The sequence below is a fragment of the Tiliqua scincoides genome, chromosome 3 (genome assembly GCF_035046505.1).
Source record: "Tiliqua scincoides isolate rTilSci1 chromosome 3, rTilSci1.hap2, whole genome shotgun sequence".
NCBI classification, from domain to species: domain Eukaryota; kingdom Metazoa; phylum Chordata; class Lepidosauria; order Squamata; family Scincidae; genus Tiliqua; species Tiliqua scincoides.
In genome coordinates, this window is record NC_089823.1 from 185,825,780 (window position 1) to 185,845,382 (window position 19,603).

Below are 19,603 nucleotides of genomic sequence, written 5' to 3' on the forward strand. Positions count from 1 at the left end.
TTCTCAGGGTGCTGCCTGCGACACTGACCACTCCCTGGTGTGCAGCAGAGTGAAACTGCTAACTAGGCGACTATCACATGAAAAAGGAAGGAAGACCTCACATTGACACCAATAAGACCCAGGACCAGGGAAAAGTGGAAGAATTTGCACGAGCGCTTGAGGAATCTTTTCCAGTCCCGGCCGATGCAGATGCATCCAACAGATGGGAACATTTCAAAAATGCCGTTTACAACACCTCCTTGTCCATATTTGGCAAGAAGCAGATGGAACATACCAAGATCCAGGTCTACAGAGCTTGCGTCTTGAGTACACTTCTGTACTGCAGGGAGTCATGGACTCTTCGCTCACAACAGGAGAAGAAGCTGAACGCTTTCCACATGTGCTGCTTCTGACGCATCCTCGGTATCACTTGGCAGGACAAAGTTCCAAACAACACAGTCCTGGAACGAGCTGGAATCCCCAGAGTGTATACACTGCTGAAACAGAGACACCTGTGTTGGCTTGGTCATGTCATGAGAATGGGCGATGGTCGGATCCCAAAGGATCTCCTCTATGAAGAACTTGCGGAGGGAAAGCGCCCTATAGGCAGACCACAGCTGTGCTACAAGGATAACTGCAAGAGGGATCTGAAAGCCTTAGGAATGAACCTCAACAGATGGGAAACCTTGGCCTCTGAGCGTTCTGCTTGGAGGCAGGCTGTGCAGCATGGCCTTTCCCAGTTTGAAGAGACACTTTACCAAGAGACTGAGGCAAAGAGACAAAGAAGGAAGGCCCATAGCCAGGGAGACAGACCAGGGAGAGACTACACTTGCTCCCAGTGTGGAAGGGAAGCTTGCTGCCTATCTGAATTCATTTCCCATCAGGGTCAGCCCAGCCCAGGAGGTAGTATCGTTGCATGGATGGATGGCTGGAGGAGGCCATGGACAGACTAGGGTGCTCAGTTGCATCTTTATACACACAGGTTGGGAGTGGGAAAGGACTACTTTGCCCTCTCTTTGCCTGCTCAGTCACTCCTTGAAACTGGTTGGGTGAGTAAACTCAGCCCCAGCCTGTTTTAAGTAAATGTGGAGAAGGAGATGGCAGTAGAAGGACATCACCTCAACTTTAATTCCCAATTGACTCAAGCAAGCCAGTTTCCTCTCCCTCCCACCTGTCCTGCTAAAAACAGTTTTATTCAGCTGTTAGTTCATTTTACAAGGGGGCAACTGAGCATGCTGAATTCCCGTCAGTCTGTTCTTTCTGTGCATCTCCCTTTTCCTTGAATTTTAAAGCTTTCTTACTTCTGCATGCCTAGGGAATGCCTGGAGTATATAGGTACTACTGCCTTGGGCCATCCAAGGTAGATGGGCCCTCCACCATCTGAGTTCACTCTGAGTACGTAGGTAGCAGCAAGGCAAAATACTGTTGGTGTTCCGCGTATACAGTACCAGGCTAGACAGATAAATTCAACATAAGGATACTCCTGATATCCTCTTTAGGTATCTTGGAATTCTGAGATTGACCAGGATTTGATTGTATGTTACAAGCCATGCTGAGTTGTCCTGTGAATGTTGAAAGCCCTGTACAACATGGCCATTGTTGGACTCTCAAGGTAGTGTACTATAGCAAAAGGATTACAAGAAAAAGACACAAAACTCACATTTTTCATTGGTTTCAGGCTGTATGTAAAGGGGGGGGAGCCAAGTAGCCTGTGGTGAACAAATTACCTAGGATAAATGAGGAGAAAACTACCTAATAGCACTTATCTCTTAAAACATTCTTCTTCACTCCATAAATTTAACCACAATACAGAGGAAGGAATTACAATGGCATCTTTTGCATTCAGATAAAATTTAACGGCTTTTAGAACTAGAGAGAAGGGGGAGGAATTTAGTGCCAAGTCACCATTAATTTGATTTTGTTGCAACTAATTAAATCAAACTCAATTAAATGTCTCCATGCCATAACCTTGACACTCTTTGTGATGCTGCTGTTATCCTTTTTATGAGAGAAGGCAATCTCTCTATAGCCAATCAGAATACTGAGTTCCATCCTGTTCGGTATTTTCACATGGATGAAACCAGATTTGTCTTTGCCAATATATGAAACCACTAGAGAACTAGAGAACTAACTGAAAGGCAATGGGAAGGGCCAAACCAGAGCTTCCAGCAGTTCCTACCAGCAAGGAATTTCATGTGCCACCACTGCTCTGATTCCACTGGGAGACAGAACTCAGCAGAGTTCTCGGAGACAGAACTCAGAGCCCAATCCTGAGCTTCATGCACCAGCTTACCACTGGCGCACACTGTCACAAACGTGCCATAAGGCACGTTTGCAAGACCTAATGCCAGGCGAGCGCTGATGCTTGCCCGGCGCTGGGCTAGCACCCGGCAGGTGCCTGGCCTCTGCTGCTCATTGGTCGTATGGACTGCTGAAAAGCTGAGAGGTAAGCAGGGGTGTGGGGGGAGGCGGGGAGGAGGCATTTCAGGGAGAGGGAAGGTGGGCAGAGGGTAGGGGGAGGCATGCCAGGGGAGGGCGGGAGGCAGGACCGGTGGAGTTTTGCTGCACTGGATCCAAAGCCTCTGCATCAGGCTTGCCACCCAACATGAAGACTTTTACCTCACTGCCGACCTTTTGATCAGCGGTGAATTGAGTAGCCCCATTGAGGGGCTATTTGCTTTACCCAGGGGAAGGGGATGAAAGTCCTCTTCTCCCAAGGTACTGTCTACAGCTGCCTTGGGTGCACCGGATGCAGCAGCAGCCATTTTCGGTGCCACCGCAGCCACGCACCCTGGGCAGTTTAGGATTGGGCTCTCAGTGCCTTGTGGGACTTGTCTAGGCTGCAGTTCTGGCTGGCCTGATCATGCAGTCAGCTGATCTCCAAAACCAACCCCAATTCACCAAGGAATCCCCTTGAACCGACAACCAGTTGTTCCAGGCCCCAGAACCTGAGGTCCTAAAGTCTGATTCTTGCTGAGCCTTGACATCAATTTTGTGACATGTGCATTTATTAATCATGCATCAAATATGAGTAAAAAATGGCAACTTAAATGATGAACTCTTTTGTTCTCCTATCACTTTTGCCATGCATTAGCTATTATTGAGTGTGGGTTGCATGAACTGGTTTTCCCTTCCTGCCCAAACCGGTGAAGCATTCTGTGACAGAAGAAAGGAAGTTCCAACTTAATCTCCTAAGCACAAGATAGTCCTTCTCCTAGCCTTATCTGTCATTATGGACACCAAAGTTAGGCCAAGTTTTCCTAAGCCTTGAGGTGGCACTTCAAATACTGCCCCATTACACAGAAGCCTGCTGGCTATTGTCACTGCTCATCTTTCTCGCACTCCCTGGATCAAAAAGGAAGAGAGAATCAGAATAGAAGTGTGGAGAGGAGAAGACTTGTGGGCAAGAGCAGCAATCTGCGCCCCAGAATGCAAGGTCAAAAGGAATATGGGGGGGGGAGAAATGCAACCCACAAAGTGGGTCATGTGCCAGCACTACCCAGAAGCTGCAAGGTATTCTGGGGCACAACATAGCCCAGAATGCCTTGGGGCTTCTGACTAGTGCTTGTCCTACAACTCATCAAAAATTGGGTCCACATTTGTGAGAACAATCCACAGTGTGAGAACCACTTGGCTAGAGCATTGGAGACTCTCTAGACCACTATTCTTCTCCATACTTCCTCTTCTGATTCTCTCTTTTTGAATTCTAATAGCAGAACAAAAGAGGAGAAGAGAAGGTGGGTGGAACAGGTAGAAGGGGGCATCTCCACCAAACCGAGGTGACTACATCTAGTCAGCCTCATGGATAGGCTGACCCTGATGGATACAAAAAACTATGCAGTACTGAATGTTAAGCATGTGTCTGGAAATTCACCATAGCCAGAGCTCAGCACAGGCACAGATTTATTCTCACTTGTCATCAACAGCTGCAGAATATGCTAAAGCAGTTGGCAAACAGCAAGTCTCAAGTTTACTTACAAGCTCCATTAAGACCGCCTTAACCTGTTTTCAAAATGATAAGGTAAAAACCATGAGAGTTCTTCATGCTTTTTAAATTGCATCCTGATAGTTATCACTACAGAACAGCCTCCTATCCTCATTATGAAATTCTTCTACCTTGAGGGGAGAAACACACACACACAATCTAGCTTATCAGTTACATTGCAATTAGCAGTGAAATCTTAATTTTTTTTTAGTAAGCATAAACAATAATTAATTGCTTACTAAAAGATAATTAATTAGGGGCATGTTAATTGTGGCATAACTAAAACTCTTGTTCCAACAATAAAAACAACACTCAGAAAACACCTGCCCCCCTTAACTGCAGGAAGAAAAGTAATAATTTCTATGAAGTGAGATGCTCAGACTTGAGCCTAGCTAAGCCAGTAGGGAACTGGCAATTGGTCAAGCTCATATTAAAGGAGGAAGAGGAGTTACAGCTAAAATTAATACTGTTAATAATAATAATACTGTTAATAATAATAATACTGTTAATAATAATAATAACAGTATTTATATACCACTTTTCAACTAAAAGTTCACAAAGCGGTTTACAGAGAAAAATCAAATGCATCTGTGTAAAATACTCTTTGGAAGTGATTCATCATTTTAAAAACTGCATTAATTTTAGTTAATTATAAAACTAAATAAATAAATAAAACTAAAAAAAATAAAAACTAAAAAAATAAATAAAACTCCAAGTTCTTTTGTATGGCTCTGTATAATTCACGAATTTTGAAGACTGTTATGCAAGGAAAGCCTGTGGGCCAGCCCAGCTCCTTTGGATTAGCACACCAAACAAAACTGGGCTTGAATCAGGTTGTATGGTAGCAACGGAATGCACGAGCGCAAGCGTGCAGTCCACAATAAACATCACACTTCAGGAGCCTAACACCAGCACAGCCAACATGTTATAGATGGAATGTGGGTGGCATTCTTGAGAAACATCACTAGCCTTGCTGAATCTCTTTTTGCTGACTCAAGCTGGAGACTCTTTCAAAGTTGTCTCAAAAATTGATTTCAAGTTATGACAACTCAGAGCCCAATCCTGTGGTTGGCAGCACGGCTCCTTGCCACCAACCACAGTCGCAAACGTGCTGTAAGGCATGTTTGCCGGGCTCCCACCTGTGCTAGCTCAGCGCCAGCCGGTGCTGGGGTAGCGCGGGATGGTCGCCCAGGTTCCACAGCTCGGCAGTCTCCCAGACCGCTGGGCTGCAGAAGGCAGGGGCGTGGACGGGGGCGGGAAGGAGGCGTTCCAGGGAGGGGGGAGGCCAGCAGGAACAGAGAGCGGGCGGGTGGGAGGCATGCTGGGGAGGTGTGACGCAGGGAGGGGGCGGGTGGGAGGTGTGCCTGGGGGAGGGATGGGAGACGGATCCGTGGAGCTCCACTCCGCAGGATCCAAGGCGCTCATGGAGGGCTGCATGCCCTATACAAGTGCCTTTACCTTGTGAGTAGCCCCATTGCGGGGCTGGTCCATCGTCACCATTTCCAGCAGCAGCTGGGCTGCACTCTGCGGCATGCCATGTTTCTCAGCCAGAAAGCATGTTATGCCACCAGTATGCACATTTCAGTGGCATAACAAGCTTTTAGGATTGGGCCGATATTGACATAAATGTTCTCTGAGCTGTTATTATTGATGTGAAAGTTCACAAACTTGACTTTCTGGTTTTGCTTCAAGCCAGCGAGGAAACAGTTTCTGCCCCTTTGCTAGTAAAAAAAATGCTTTGCTTGTCCCAAAACAATCTTCAGTGCTTTGTTGATTTGAATGAACTCAGCAGATGCTTTGTAGAACAGGGTCTTCACTCTTCTTTTGTGGCTCATACAATGACCATCTTTTTTCAATGTATTCATGACCAATTAGCACCATGAAGCATAATGGTTCTGCCATTAATTAACCTGGAGGTTCTTTTCCATGGGTTCAGGAAAGAAAGTAAGCTAGGCAGGACAAACTGGAGGCCACCATACCCTCTATCACTGATGAGGGAGACTCTTGTGTTCCTAATCTTCTTAGTATCAAAGATAAACTTTCACCAAATGGCAGGAACTCCCCTGGTGCAACACACACACACACACACAGCAATTATCCAAAGCTAATCCTATTATGTTAAGAGTCTCCAGCCTTGCTAGCTCAGATCACACTGGAATATTCTGTAACAAGATTAAATGGCCTTTACATTTTTGTTCCCATTGGCTTTCTCACCTGTTTTGCGGCATAGTAGTCCTTTCTCCAGATTTCTGTTCACAAGCACCTGCATTTTGCATTATTCCACTGTCTCTGCACCTGGAATGACAGTTCTTGTTTGAGACATTGGGGGGGGGGGTGGATACAGATATAGATATCTTGTGGAAAGTGCCCACATATAGTTCTGTGTATATTTCTGAATCCTGAAGAATGTATTATCCAGTGTGCTCATTGGTTTTGATGAATCTATTAATCTGGAATGTTTGGAGTCAAATTGGAAGACTCGGTCAACTCTGTTGAGCGGCTGTTGGCCGGATCCTTGTTGGCCCAATCCTATCTCCCAGTTGTGCTGGTGTACTGCCAAGTATGATGGTTGCAGCAGGCCCTCCACTGGTGGTTGCTGCACAGCTGCTTGTGTAGCAGCCATAAAGCTGCACACTGCCAGCAGCACAGTGCAGATTGGTTAGCAAAGGGATTCTGCCACTAGAGGGTGGGAAAATTTGTGGCGAAAAGATCTGTGAGGGCCAGTTCGTTACAGCTCCACTTTGGCCAGAGAAACGATACAAGCCCCCAACTTCTGACTTGATAGACCATAACAGTCCCAACAATCCAGAAGGTGGCAGAGTTTGATTAGTCAAAAATTCTTCTTTCTTTAAATGGTGGTTTGCTGTGCATTCTTTAGTCCTTTCCCGAAGTTAATTAACATTTAATGCAAAACCCAGCTTTCTTTGGAGAAATTCACCAGCTAATTTTGTATGAAGAACGGAAATTCTATTATTTCAACATTATTTTCAACAGTCAGGCCATAACATACTTTTCTTTTCTCTTACTTTGTTTTTCTCTCTTTCCCTTGTTGGTCATTTTAATAGTCGTCGTCTTCGTCTTCATCATCATCATCATCATCATCATGCATTTACTGGTATTAACAGAAATTATCTGAATTAAAGGTCTGAACCCAAGGAATTGCCTCCGTTTTTTTGCCTCACCCCCTTATACTATAAGCATGAAGAGAAGAAGGGCATGTATAGCATATGATCGGTCACAGCTCATTGGGCTGCCATGGTGATGAGGGTAGAGCCTGAATAGCCTTATCAGCTGCCTTGGCTCTCCACATTCAGAGAGCAGCTGCAAACTGCCACCCCCCACCCTCTGGAGGTGGCTCCAGGATTACCTGGTCATCAATAGGAAACTGAGTAGGAATTTTTGGCAGAATTTGGCAGGAATTCATTTGGTAAAGGTAGGTGCGTTTTTTCACCCACAGTACTTTGGACTAACCTAATTTGTCAGCTGTTTTTCTTATCCAGTTGGTCATATCTGGCACGTCTGGTGCAGGTAGGAATTAGGCTTACAGATTGATATGCATCTTGAGGAAGTGGAGTGGGCAAAGGGAAGAAACCAGAACTAGTCCTAAGAAGCAGCTCAACTCAGATATGCTGGCTGGGGACCCATTGTTCTCAATAATTAGTTTATTAATGTCAACTCTCTCTCTCTCTCTCTCTCATGCCCTTCTTCTCTCAAACTCCTACCACATTCTGTTCCTCTCATTCTTCTAGACCAGTGGTTCTCACACATTTAGCACTGGGACCCACTTTTTAGAATGAGAATCTATCAGGACCCACCAGAAGTGATGTTGTGACCGGAAGTGACATCATCAAGCAGGACCATTTTTAACAATCCTAGGCTGCAATCCTACCCACACTTACCAGGAGTAAATCCCATTTACTATCATTGTTAAAATAATATACATCGTAGCTTGTTAAAAGTACAGGTCTGTAACATTTCCCCAAATGCAGTCATATAACATGGTACCATCAACTTCAAAATATTAAAAATAAAATATTGAAATAAATGGAGACCCAACCTAAAATTGGCTCGCGACCCACCTGGTGGGTCCCAAACCACAGTTTGAGAAATACTGCTCTAGACAGTTTCACATTCCATTTCTCTTCTCCTACACCTCTACTGCATCCCTTGCCCTGCAGCCTTCTCAAGCTAGTGATTTCTGATTTTCTATACTCGTGCTTCTCCTTTACCTCCTTTCCAGGGCCCATCCAGCTTCTTCTTCTTTCATTTGGATTTGAGCAGCCAATGGGTTCAGTCTTCTGCCCACCCATGACTTTCCTAATTAAAAAGTCAGTCTCTGCCAGTAGTTACAAGCACACCACTAAATCCTGTATCAAGACAAAATATGTGTCGGTCTTTACTGGAAGAAAGATGTCTTGAAAATGCCAGGCATCTATCTGTATCTACTTTCCCAAAGGGGCCTGTATGAATCAACTTTCTTCTCCTTTAAATTTTGTCTGCAGAAACCAAAAGTGGAACAAAATCCTTCGATGATGCCTGTTTATATGACGGTGAATTGCACTCTGCAGCCTGTCTTGTACAATGTATCCCATATTGAATTTTCATTTACCCTGTTTGCAGACAGGAAAGCCAACACTTGCTGAGTGAGTGTGTGTGTAGCAATTATTTATTTATTTTCGCTGGGAGAAATTCTTCTTATGGTTCTATTTCAGTCTAATCAAAGCTGAAATATCTCCCAGAAAACAGGCGGGAGGACCCTCTGCCTCCCTAATGAGAAGGACTAACAGGAAGAGGTTGAGGCTAGCTGATTACGTGGGCAGCTGTTCTGTTCCAGAGAGCATATACTGGTGTTTCATTAGTTCACCTGTTCTGCTACACCGCAGATTTTGGGCAAAGAGCAAACCTGCCTGCTTCCTGAATACTTATTTCCATCTTGCAAAGATGAGAAAACAGTCATGTGACACCAACTGCAACTCTCCTATTAATCATGCCTTCACCAGGAAGAATCTCTACCACATGTTGCTCTCCTTAACCTTTACTTAGGGCACAATCCTAACCCCTTATGTCAGTGCTTTCCAGCACTGACATGAGCAATGCAGCTCCGAGGTAAGGGAACAAATATTCCCTTACTTTGAGGAGGCCTCTGTGAGTGACACCCAATTGCAGGATGCAGCGCACGGCCCATTGGCACCGCTATGCCAGTGCTGGAAAGCACTGACATAAAGGGTTAGGACTGCGTCCTTAATTGTGCTACAAAACGTCTCTATAGTACCATGGAGTAGCATAAAATTCTAATGGGTGTGAATTATGAATTTAAAGGGGAGAAAATGGTTATTGATTTATTTATACATACATACATACAGGTATTTATATACTGCCTTTCTTTGTTTGTCAGATTTCTCCTCAGACTTTTAATCCAAGGCGGTTTACATAAGCAGGCTGTTCTAAACCCCCATAGGGATTGATTAGCAGGCAAGTGGTGAAGCTTTGCTTCACAGTATTCCAGAACAAGCATTATTCTAAAACCACCATCCAAATGGCAATTCTCTCCTTTTACCCTTACACTCCACGTAGACTATGTCCACAAGAGAGACTGTGGTGTAATGGTTCAAGTGCTGCGCTTGGATAATGGGCTGTGAGTTCAAATTCGATTACCGTTCAAAAGCGTTTACTGTTCTGCTGCACTGCTGCTTCATTTCCTCCCAATCTGAAAACAGGATGCTCTGGGCAATCCCATCTGCCTGCACATCCTGCTGCAAAACTTGCTGGGATGTTGGGCAATAGACAGAACTTCCCAGAGCATCCCTATGCCCAAATCAGGAGGAAAATGAAGCTACAGCGCAGCAGAATGATGTTGGGATGAGGAGTGCAGCAGTCCACTAAATTAGAGGGCTGGAGACCCTATAGTGGAGGATTTGGAGACTACTGCTATCATCCATGAACCATTTATCCAATGGAACTATTGCAAGATTTAAGCATCAAAGCACACTGGCCTGATTGTTTTTGCAGGAATACAATTGCAATGTGGGTACAACTGGTCAACTTCTATCCAAACCTGGGTTGGTTTGCCTTGCTGTGGCAGCAGCTATGCTACTATGTTGCCCTAATCCCAATATGTCATATCTGTGATAAGAAACAGTGACTCTAAGGAAAAGGTGATGAGAAGTATCCCCTACCTTTACAGTCTGTTGCCTGGTGTTGGCCCCAGCAGCGCAGGTGGCCTAGGGAGTAAGAGACTCCTCAGGAGTAGGGGATAGGTACTGCCAGGATTCAGCCCTGAGGCAGGAAGTAGGACCTGAGAGCTCTCACCATCTGTGGCTGATGACAGGGCCAGAAGGCGTGGAGCCCTTGGCAGGCTGCTGAACTCATAAGGAGCCAGAGGGAGAGGTTTGTGCTGGGGCTCCTGGGGAACAGCTAGAGGGAGCCTTGGTGAATCCCTGGCCTGGTCCTTACCTGAGCCTTGTCTTGGAGGGGCTGGAGTTGCCTATCATTCAAGGAAGGGGCCTCCATCCCTACTGGGGATCAGGGGGCATGCCCTACAGGGACAATTCTAGCCATGGGGGGGGAGAGAGAACAGCCCTACCACTTGGACCAGGAGCAGGGTGCCCTGGCAGACACTGAGAGCAGCTTGGGGAACAAGAGGCACTCCTGGCTGAGGATGCAGGGCCACTCCAGAAGTACCTATCTGCGGGACTGGAGGGGTAGTGCACAAGGATACTGGACTGGCCCACCTTCCTCCCGCCAATCTCCAAGCAGACCAAGGGCCTGAGCCGCACCTGGAGCAGTGTTGCTGCAGCTCCTACTGACCCAAGCCTTTTCAGCCATCAGAACCCACCCACCCCCCACATCTCGGACTGATATGGCCAGCAGAGTTGGATGAATGATGGACTTCTCAACTGTGACCAAAACCTGCTCGGGGCCCAGTGGTGTAACTGGGTCCCAATGAATGTTAAATATTTGACAAAAATAAACTGCCTTTACCAGTACCATCAGCACTCCCAGTGGTTCTTCTCAAGACAGGGTAAGTTTTCTGCCAGTCACACCTTCTCACAGCTGCCCTTGCCACCCCGGGGGGAGGGGCAAGGGACATCTATGGATCTACTCAGTCATTAAAGCAATTCAGGATTGCACTGGATACATTCAAATCTTTGGTTTCCTTCTTGGTTTACTATGGGTATACAGTTTTTAGGTGGCATTTTAGCCAGATCTGCCTTTTACCATCCCATTTGCAAAAAAAAAAGGATGCTTGAGATGCAGCTCTAATGAAACGATCAGGGTCTCTCTTTTGTACTGGATTTCTGTGGGTCATTGGTTCCACTGTTGGATCTTCTACTGATAATTTACCACCCAGTTATCATGGGTGATTGATTGGACCTAGTTGTGGTAAGGACACTTTTGGAAGCGTTGTCCATAGGCCACTGAAAACTAGCAGTGTGAACTTATGCCTACATTGAGAAACTTTGGAAGATGCTTGGAGGGCTCAGATGAAAGAAGACAATAGGAAGCTAGAGAAGTATTGTTTATTTTGTACTGTGCATTTGGTTATGATCCATGGGGCTAATAGACTCTTTCCTTAGTTTCTTTACATTCATGCATGCAGTGTATAAATCACCCATTTTTTTAAAAATGCTATTTAGCAAAGCATCATTGTGTAATAAAGTATCCGGTAATTGCAATTACTTAGCAAGTATTATGAATGGAAAGTCAGATTTGCAAAAGTCAATTGGGATGCAATTTGTCTATAAATGCATGGATTAGGAAGGCTAATGAAATCTGCCTTGCTTTAGAAACTCACCTCCTTGTTTTCTCATCAAAGTGTTTTTGTAGCAGCACAGATCTTGATAAATTATCCCTGTTTCTCGCACCAAGGAAACAAAAGAAGCACTGTACCATACCTAACAACACTGCGGTGACTATAGAGGATTCATATGACAATACGCCTGAAGTGTGGAGGGAGGCATTGTTTCTTAGAATGCAAACCAACCTCTCTGCTCCTTTCATATTCCAGAGGGCTGAGTTTAAAAGCACTTGATGCTTTGTTTTTGTTGGTGTATGAAAGAGGTAGGCTTGTATGCATAGCATGTAAAAAGAGGTTCAGTAGGGAAGGGATTTGATACAGCTCAAAAAATACACCTGGGAGATTATTACAGTGGTGGTAAGGGAGGGTTTGTGCATGACAATGAGTCAATGAACAAAGCAGTATAAGCTGTCCTAATAAGAAATGTGAGCCTGTGATCATAAGATGGTTTTTTTTCTAACTATTAAAGGCATAATGTTTGGGAATAACAATAAAAAAAGAAAAGGTCTTTCCTTGTCACACTGGGTTACAAATTGTGCGGAAAAACTCATCCTGGCAGACTAACACACTAACAGGCCACTTGTATAAAATGACTCAATTATGTAGAATTTATTTAGTGTTTTATATATTTTTAACCAATCCTTACTGAGAATGAGATAGTAGCTTATCCAAGGGCAACTTGACACTTATCCAAGTGATGAAATCAGAGAAAGGAGGACCAGAGGGCAAAATGGGTACAGCACCCAACAGCATCAGCCCTTTCTCCTTTGCTCACCAAATTTCTATTGCTTAGAGTGGTATTTACTATGGGAAAAGGTAGCTTTCACTGCCACCATCCAAGGCTAGGAAGCCCTAGGACAGTGGTTCCTAGCCTGGGGGTTGTGACCTCCCCACCTGGGCAGATGTATACATTTTTGGTTGGGATGCTTAAGGATGGTAGTGACTCGACCAAGGACCTGTTGTGACATTAGTATGGCACATTAGTATGGCATGGAGCCCAGTCCAGGTAAGGAAGACCCAGAGACGGCAGCCAGACTGAGACACGGCCACTTGGGGCTGCAGGTGGCACTGTCTGGGCTCGAGGTAGGCCCAAGGTCTTGCAAGATCTTGGGGCTCCTGATAGACTGGAAGGGGTGGAGGCCCATAGCCAAGCTGCTAGGCTCATAAGGAACCTGGCTGCTGGGGAGAGTGGTAGCTCTTCCTGGGGCTTGGGCTTCTTGACAATAGCTGGGGAATGCATTTGTGGACCCCTTGCCTTGAAGGGGCGGGAGTCATCCCTCTGTCAAGGGAAGGACTGTGGCCTCTGACATTGGCCTGAGGGTGGTGAACAGCGGGGGAGGAAAGGCCCTGATTGCTGGACCTGCAGGGCAGCCCCTCCACTTGGGGAAGCCACAGGTCACCCTGACAAGTTCCAGGAGCACCTTTCACCTCTGAGGACATCATTTTTCAAGGGGCTGGAGACCACCATGGTGAGCCAGATTGCTAAGTACCAGGGAGAGGTGTCTGAGGCACAAACTTCGTGCCCCCTCCCCCTGCCAAAAATCATCAGCTTTGCCTCCTTTCAGATGAAGGTTTGGGACATAGTAAATGGGTGAAACTGTGGCCCACAAATTAATTTCTGTTTTTAACTTATTAATATAATTTACAGCCCAATGCTATGCAGAGCTTATAGCAGTGGATTTCTCAATCCACTGCTGTACGGTTCATTGTGGCGGCATGAAGGCTGTGCCACCATCACAACTCAGGTTCTTCCAGCAATCAATTTAGGAAAGAACTTGAGAAAATATCCTACTGATGACTGGCTAATCCTGCCCAGTAAGAAGTGGGGTGACTGGACAGATTTTTGCTGCTGCCATTGGCTACACTACATATGGCTGGCCTATCTCACTCTCCATTCCTCTAAGGGGGGGTGGGTAGACATCCCACATAAGGCAAGCTACAGCGCACCATTGTCAAACAAAGATACCTTTCTGGAACTCTATCCTGTATAATTAATTCCTGTGCTGACCACCTTCCACTTCAGAACTCTGCTGTAACCCAACAGAGAGCTGAGCCACATGGGAAAGCAACAGAAAAATGAGCAAATGCTTATTTCTTTGTTTGCCCAAGGTATTTAGAGAGCTGGTGACATATCTCAGTGCAAAACATTATTTCAGTCAGTGACAGCACAGCTGAGGCTGCAATCTAAAGTGATGTAATTTGAGCTGGAAGCAAAACTAAACTAGAAACACAAGTCCCTTCCACAGGGAGAGAAGGGAGGAGTGGGAAGTCAGGAGTGTGGCTGGATTTAAAAAAGAGAAAAGTAAAACATTCACATCTCTAATGTTCCTGTCCTGGGAACTGCACCAGGGCATTCCTCCCAGCCACCCAGGGCCAATACCAGGTCCAGGCTCAGGAGGGGGCGGGGAAGATAGAGGAGGCCTCTGCCACATTCCAACCACCATCCTGAGCTTGAGAGCCCTACATGGAACTACTTGACCCAATGTAAGGGAACTAATGTTCCCTTATCTTGAAGAGGTCTCTGATTGCCTCCCTGACCCCACAGGATAAAGTGGCGGTTTCTCTGTACTGAGGGACGGGCAACCTGGTTAGGATCAGGCTGCCCATCTTTAATGAAGTATAATGAGATTCAAAGTCAAAATAAGGGGCAGGAAAAGGAAATTTAAAGCTGATTTTTGTTTTGTCTTAATCTGAATGGAGCATGGCTACGGCTATGTAATGGCAAATAACTGCATTTGAACACTTGCCACCACACCGCTGGATGTCACTTAGTGGTAGAGCACATGCTCTAATCTCAGGTGTCAGTTTCAAAGTCTGGTATCTCCAGGTAAGGCTGAAAAAGACTTCTGTTTGAAATCTGGAAGGCCATCGCCAATCATTCTGGATAGCTCTGAGCCAAAATCTAAGAGGGAAGTTATGAATTGTCACTGCTGGTTTTTCAAAGCCAAGCTACCATGTAGCCACTGAGCCCAGACAACTATACTGTGATACTTTACATCAGATAATAATTTTTCCCCTCGTGGCACAGCTGGAAGTTTCACATTCTCCATAGTTCCATTTTAAACAGTCATTTTAAGGCACTTATATATAAAAATAGCATCCTGAGCTATTTTGCCCATGGTTAGCAGGGCCGATTTCCTTTTCTCCTCTCCCACATGCAGGGTAACGGGCCTCTGTTTAACATTTTCCTCCTCAGCTCCATAAGGAACGGCATTTTGCTTCACTCAGATATATTCTATATGCACATACATTGTCAATAATCAGAAATCCCATCATCCCTGAAAATTAAATGTCTTTAAATGAAGCTGGAATGAACTGTCCTTCCCTGGAGTGACTTGCTATTGAAATCTGCATTTATGGCTTGCTGTCTCATTGTGTATTGCCCTTTTGGCATCATCTCTCCAACCTTATCATCATAGTGATTTGTGAAATCCGTCTACGATGTTCTAAAAGTTCCTCCCAAAAAGCACATATTTAAACAGAGAAGCAAACTGATACAACTCAAGAAAAGCTGATCTTTTTAAAAAATCTCTTTGGCTTAAATTAGGATGCAACCATTATCTTGATGGATGAATGGCTATCTTGGCCCACAGCAGGAAGGTAGCAAAAGATCTTGTGGCCTTCCTACCGCAAGGTTTCACTATCCATAGTATTCAACATTTCACAGATGAAAACAGGGACATCCTCTACATGGAATAAACTCATCTGAATACCACGGGTCACTGCCTGAACTCTCACCCCTTTGTTATACATTGCTACTTGCTATATGCCGTCCTACACTGGCTTTAGTGGACTGTCCATGTAATCTTATGCATGTCTACTCGGAAGTAAGTCCCACTCTTAATTTAATGAAGCTTACTCCAAGGTAAGTGTGCATAGGATTGCAATGCAAAGCCCCAATCCTATCCTTTTCTTCCTTTGCAGATGATGCAGCTGCACCACCAGAGTATGTGCTACATCCTGTGGAGGGACAGTCCCAGAGTTCTCCTTCATGTAAGAGAACATTTGTTCCCTTACATGAAGGCAAGCCTCTGGTACCGGAACATATCTACTTGGTTTACAGTGATTTTGTTGGTCAAATAGACTCAGGAAGACAGATTGAGGCCTGGAAGGGGAATAGGATATCAGAGGTGCCACCACTGCCAATACGGCCCCCTTCCAGCCCTCGTTCTATTCCATTTCCTTCACCTTCCCTCATCCCCCATACTGACTTACAGTACTGGGAAAAGCAATGGATCCACTGGTGGGCTGCCACCACCACTTGCCACCTGCAGCAGAGGCTTGACTGCTCCCAACAGTAGCTCACATTTGTGACCCTCATAAACAGCCTTTACGAGAACACTAGTTCCAGCGGCATAAGAGCACTTAGGTTTTGGCTATGTGTCAGTATACTGATCCCATATTTAAAAACTTGTCTTGAATGTGCACAGCATTTCAGGCCTTTTACAAAACAGGAGTGTTCTGGTAATCATGGTTAGTCTTTAATGTGTGCTTACTTTGGTGCACCATTCACCATATGGCAGGTAGTGCTTGTGCCCACAGTCGAGGTAACCATGTGGCACTGCCCAATTGCCCCAACCCCTCTGGATGCAGAGATGAGTAGGGATGTGGTGCGCAGTGGGAAAGACATGGCTGTGCAGTTGCCTGGCCCTTCAAAAGAGGCATGGTTTTGGGGAGGAGCATGCAGAGTAATGCTCCGGCGGTGAAGCTAGCAGCCCAGTTCCATGTATTGCAGCCATATACGGTGATAGTAGTGCTACTTGCCTGCTTTGGAGCATGTCCCACTGAACTCTGTTGATGTGCTAGTCCTAAAAAGGCAAAATACGGATAGGGTTTTATTAGTGATAGGAAACTGGCAGGCCCAGTAGAAGAATACGCACCCTCTATTCCTTAACCTGTACAATCTAAACCACAATTTAACATAAGCTGAGAGCATGGGCATTATGTAAGCATGGAGCGAGTCATCCAGTAGCAGGAGCTAATGAAGTACCCTGGGTTGAGGGATCCCTGATCCCAGGCTCAAACTCAGCCCTAGAGGTAAAAAAAAAAAAAAAAGGTCATTAAGACTTCTGAATACCTTATAAGGCATTGGGAGGTCCAGGGTGGAGCCCCTGCCTCCAGCAGAGACATGGGGACCCCCCCACAAACTCAATCCTTGGTTAACTGAATCTGTGGATATGCCGCTCCCACCCACCTCCCAACCCCGTATACCTTCTACTGAGGCTTATGCTTGTTTTCAGCTAAGATCCCTTGAAAAATGTTTCAAGGGCAGTACCTGAGTTCCACAGATGACATCACTCCTGCTGTAGGAGGTGCCCTAGAACATAACTCACCATTGACTACTCCCCATCCTGATAAAACAATCCCAATGCTTTAATTCTTTTTCTATGCTATTGTGTTTTATTCCTCCCAGAAAGCATATTAAAAACATTTTTAATGTTCAAGGAAAGTATCCAGATATAACAAGGAATTGAAGGGAATATTTTTTAAAAAGGTATTTTTAATACTTCTCTCTGCACAAACTCATGCATACACACACACCCATGCCAATTTTACAGTAACATTAAAACACCAGGGCAGGAAAACAAAATGAAAACCCATGGAGGGCAGCTGAAGAGGCTTAATGGCTGTTATATCATTATAATAATAGTTGCAGCCAGCGTGTTTCAGAGAAAGAAATACATTCGAAAAGGAAAGAGAATATAGGAAATGCCTATTCAATGAACGTGCAGTCTCATGAAGAGAGGAAAAAAAAATGCTAAGAACAGAAAGAAAGAAGGAAAGGTTGATCAAGAGCAAAGCCACGTTTCACCTTGAGGAGATAGATTTTGAAGCTTAGCACAAATGAGGGAGCACTATAATGTGAACACGAGCAAAACATGCAGGTCAAAGTAAAGATTAGCTGAATGTGCTTGGAATCTTTGTACTACAGCAGTTCCATGGTGATCCGTGGTTCATATCTGCAGTATGAAGTATTCTGTCATTGACCATTTCTGGCTTAACAAGATGAAACCCTGAGCAGAGTGAGTTTCCTCTTAACTTCACAAAGGGGGTCCAGGAAGCCAAATCATTCCACCTAGTCAAAGGAAGGCAGCCTTGATATACAGTATTGCCTTTGGAAAGCAATATGAAAATTCTGTGTTAGATCCAGGATGACCCATTCACCCACACTGAAGTCATCATTTGATGTTGTAACAATCAAGTGTTGAAAATGGGTGTGAGGATCTACACGCACCATGTTTGTATGTTACCAATTCAGGGTGATAGCATCAAATTCTTTCACAGGTGGCGTGTTTGTTTCAGAAATATTCCCAATCTTATAAAGGTGTGAAAATGCAGCACTTTTGTGTGTGTTTTTTATGCCTGCCTGCCAGCTAGACCTGCATGGAAACCGCTCCACATTGTGATAATCCATTTAGCAAGGATTTCATGCAACTTTTAGACATTGATAAGAAAAGTGTCCCTGCCTCTTTAGCTAGCTTATGTTGGCAGATTTGAACACCTTGTTAAAGACATACGATTACCAGTGAGCAACGTGTAATTCTACTGCTCTTTCAAATCCCTCAAGGGATGTTACATGACAATGCAGGATTTTCATTTCACCTCTCTCATTTTTGTGTGCAAGCAATCTTGTTTCTTATGCAAATCTCATTTCTGTGCCTTTGAACTTCTTTCCTGAATTAGAAGTCCTCTCACCATCTATTTCTAAAGAAAAATGATGACTTTGGAGTCTTGCTGAAAGAATGGATTCCAGCTAGTATCAACTGTGTAGCGACTTTATAAAATGGAGGAAAAGACATTGTTCCCCAATCCATATGTGAACATGTATATGTTGTTCTGGTTGCGTGCAAAGTGAGAACATGACCCAGATCAGATGCATGTTGTCCTTGAGCAGGTGGACGTCAAGGGAGAATCAGGCCATAACCCTTTGGTAAAAAGTGAAACTATAGCACTTTCTAGCAATGCCACCCCAGTCTTGGGAGAAGCCTCTCAAAAAATTCCACAAGTGGAGAACCCTCCCCTGACATCCTAGGCAGATCCGCCACAGTCCTGGCAACTTCTTAGCCTTAAGATAAACAGGACCTTTGGGGATGGAAAAGAGAGCTGCTCTGCCTTTCCTTCATCAACTTCACTCACAACTTAGTCAGAGTCCTGTGCTAATCATGGCACAGGTCTCATGAACAATTAGGAAGCCTATAGTCACACCACAACAGGAATGAGCCATGTTCACCAACAGTGGCTGAGAGAAAGCAATCAAGAATTATCTTTGGGAGAAAAGGATGGTCTGTGATGAGCTCATCCCATAAGATACTCTATATGGGTCCCCTTAGGGGGAGAAAGATGGGATAAAAATATGTTAAATATATCACCAAAAACATTATACAAAGTCTGGACATTGACACCCAAAGTGTACATTTGTCTTCCATCTAATGTGGTGTGTCTGAGAGGAGAGTTGGCCCATCCATGAGGCCAACTGGTCACCTCAGGCAGCAGATTTGTGGTGGGAGGGGAGTGCGCTCAACTCTCTCTGCTTCTTTGCTTCCACTGTTGTTCTTCCACTCACTGTATTGGAAAAAGAAAAGAGGGGGACAGAGAGGAAGGAGGAAAAAAGAGTGTTGAGCTAGAACATTGGAGGGGTGGGAGGGAGGCTGGCACACCATTGCGTAAATGGGGACAGCATTTGGCATGCATCAGCAGTTTGTGGGCCACCCTGCTTTCCTCACAGAAGACAGCCATAGGTAAAACCCGGGAGTGTGCATAAACTTTAATGTGGTTTTCAGCCATACCAGCATCAGGCAAGTACTGTCAATGTCATGCTCACTCACAGTTTCAGTCCCTGG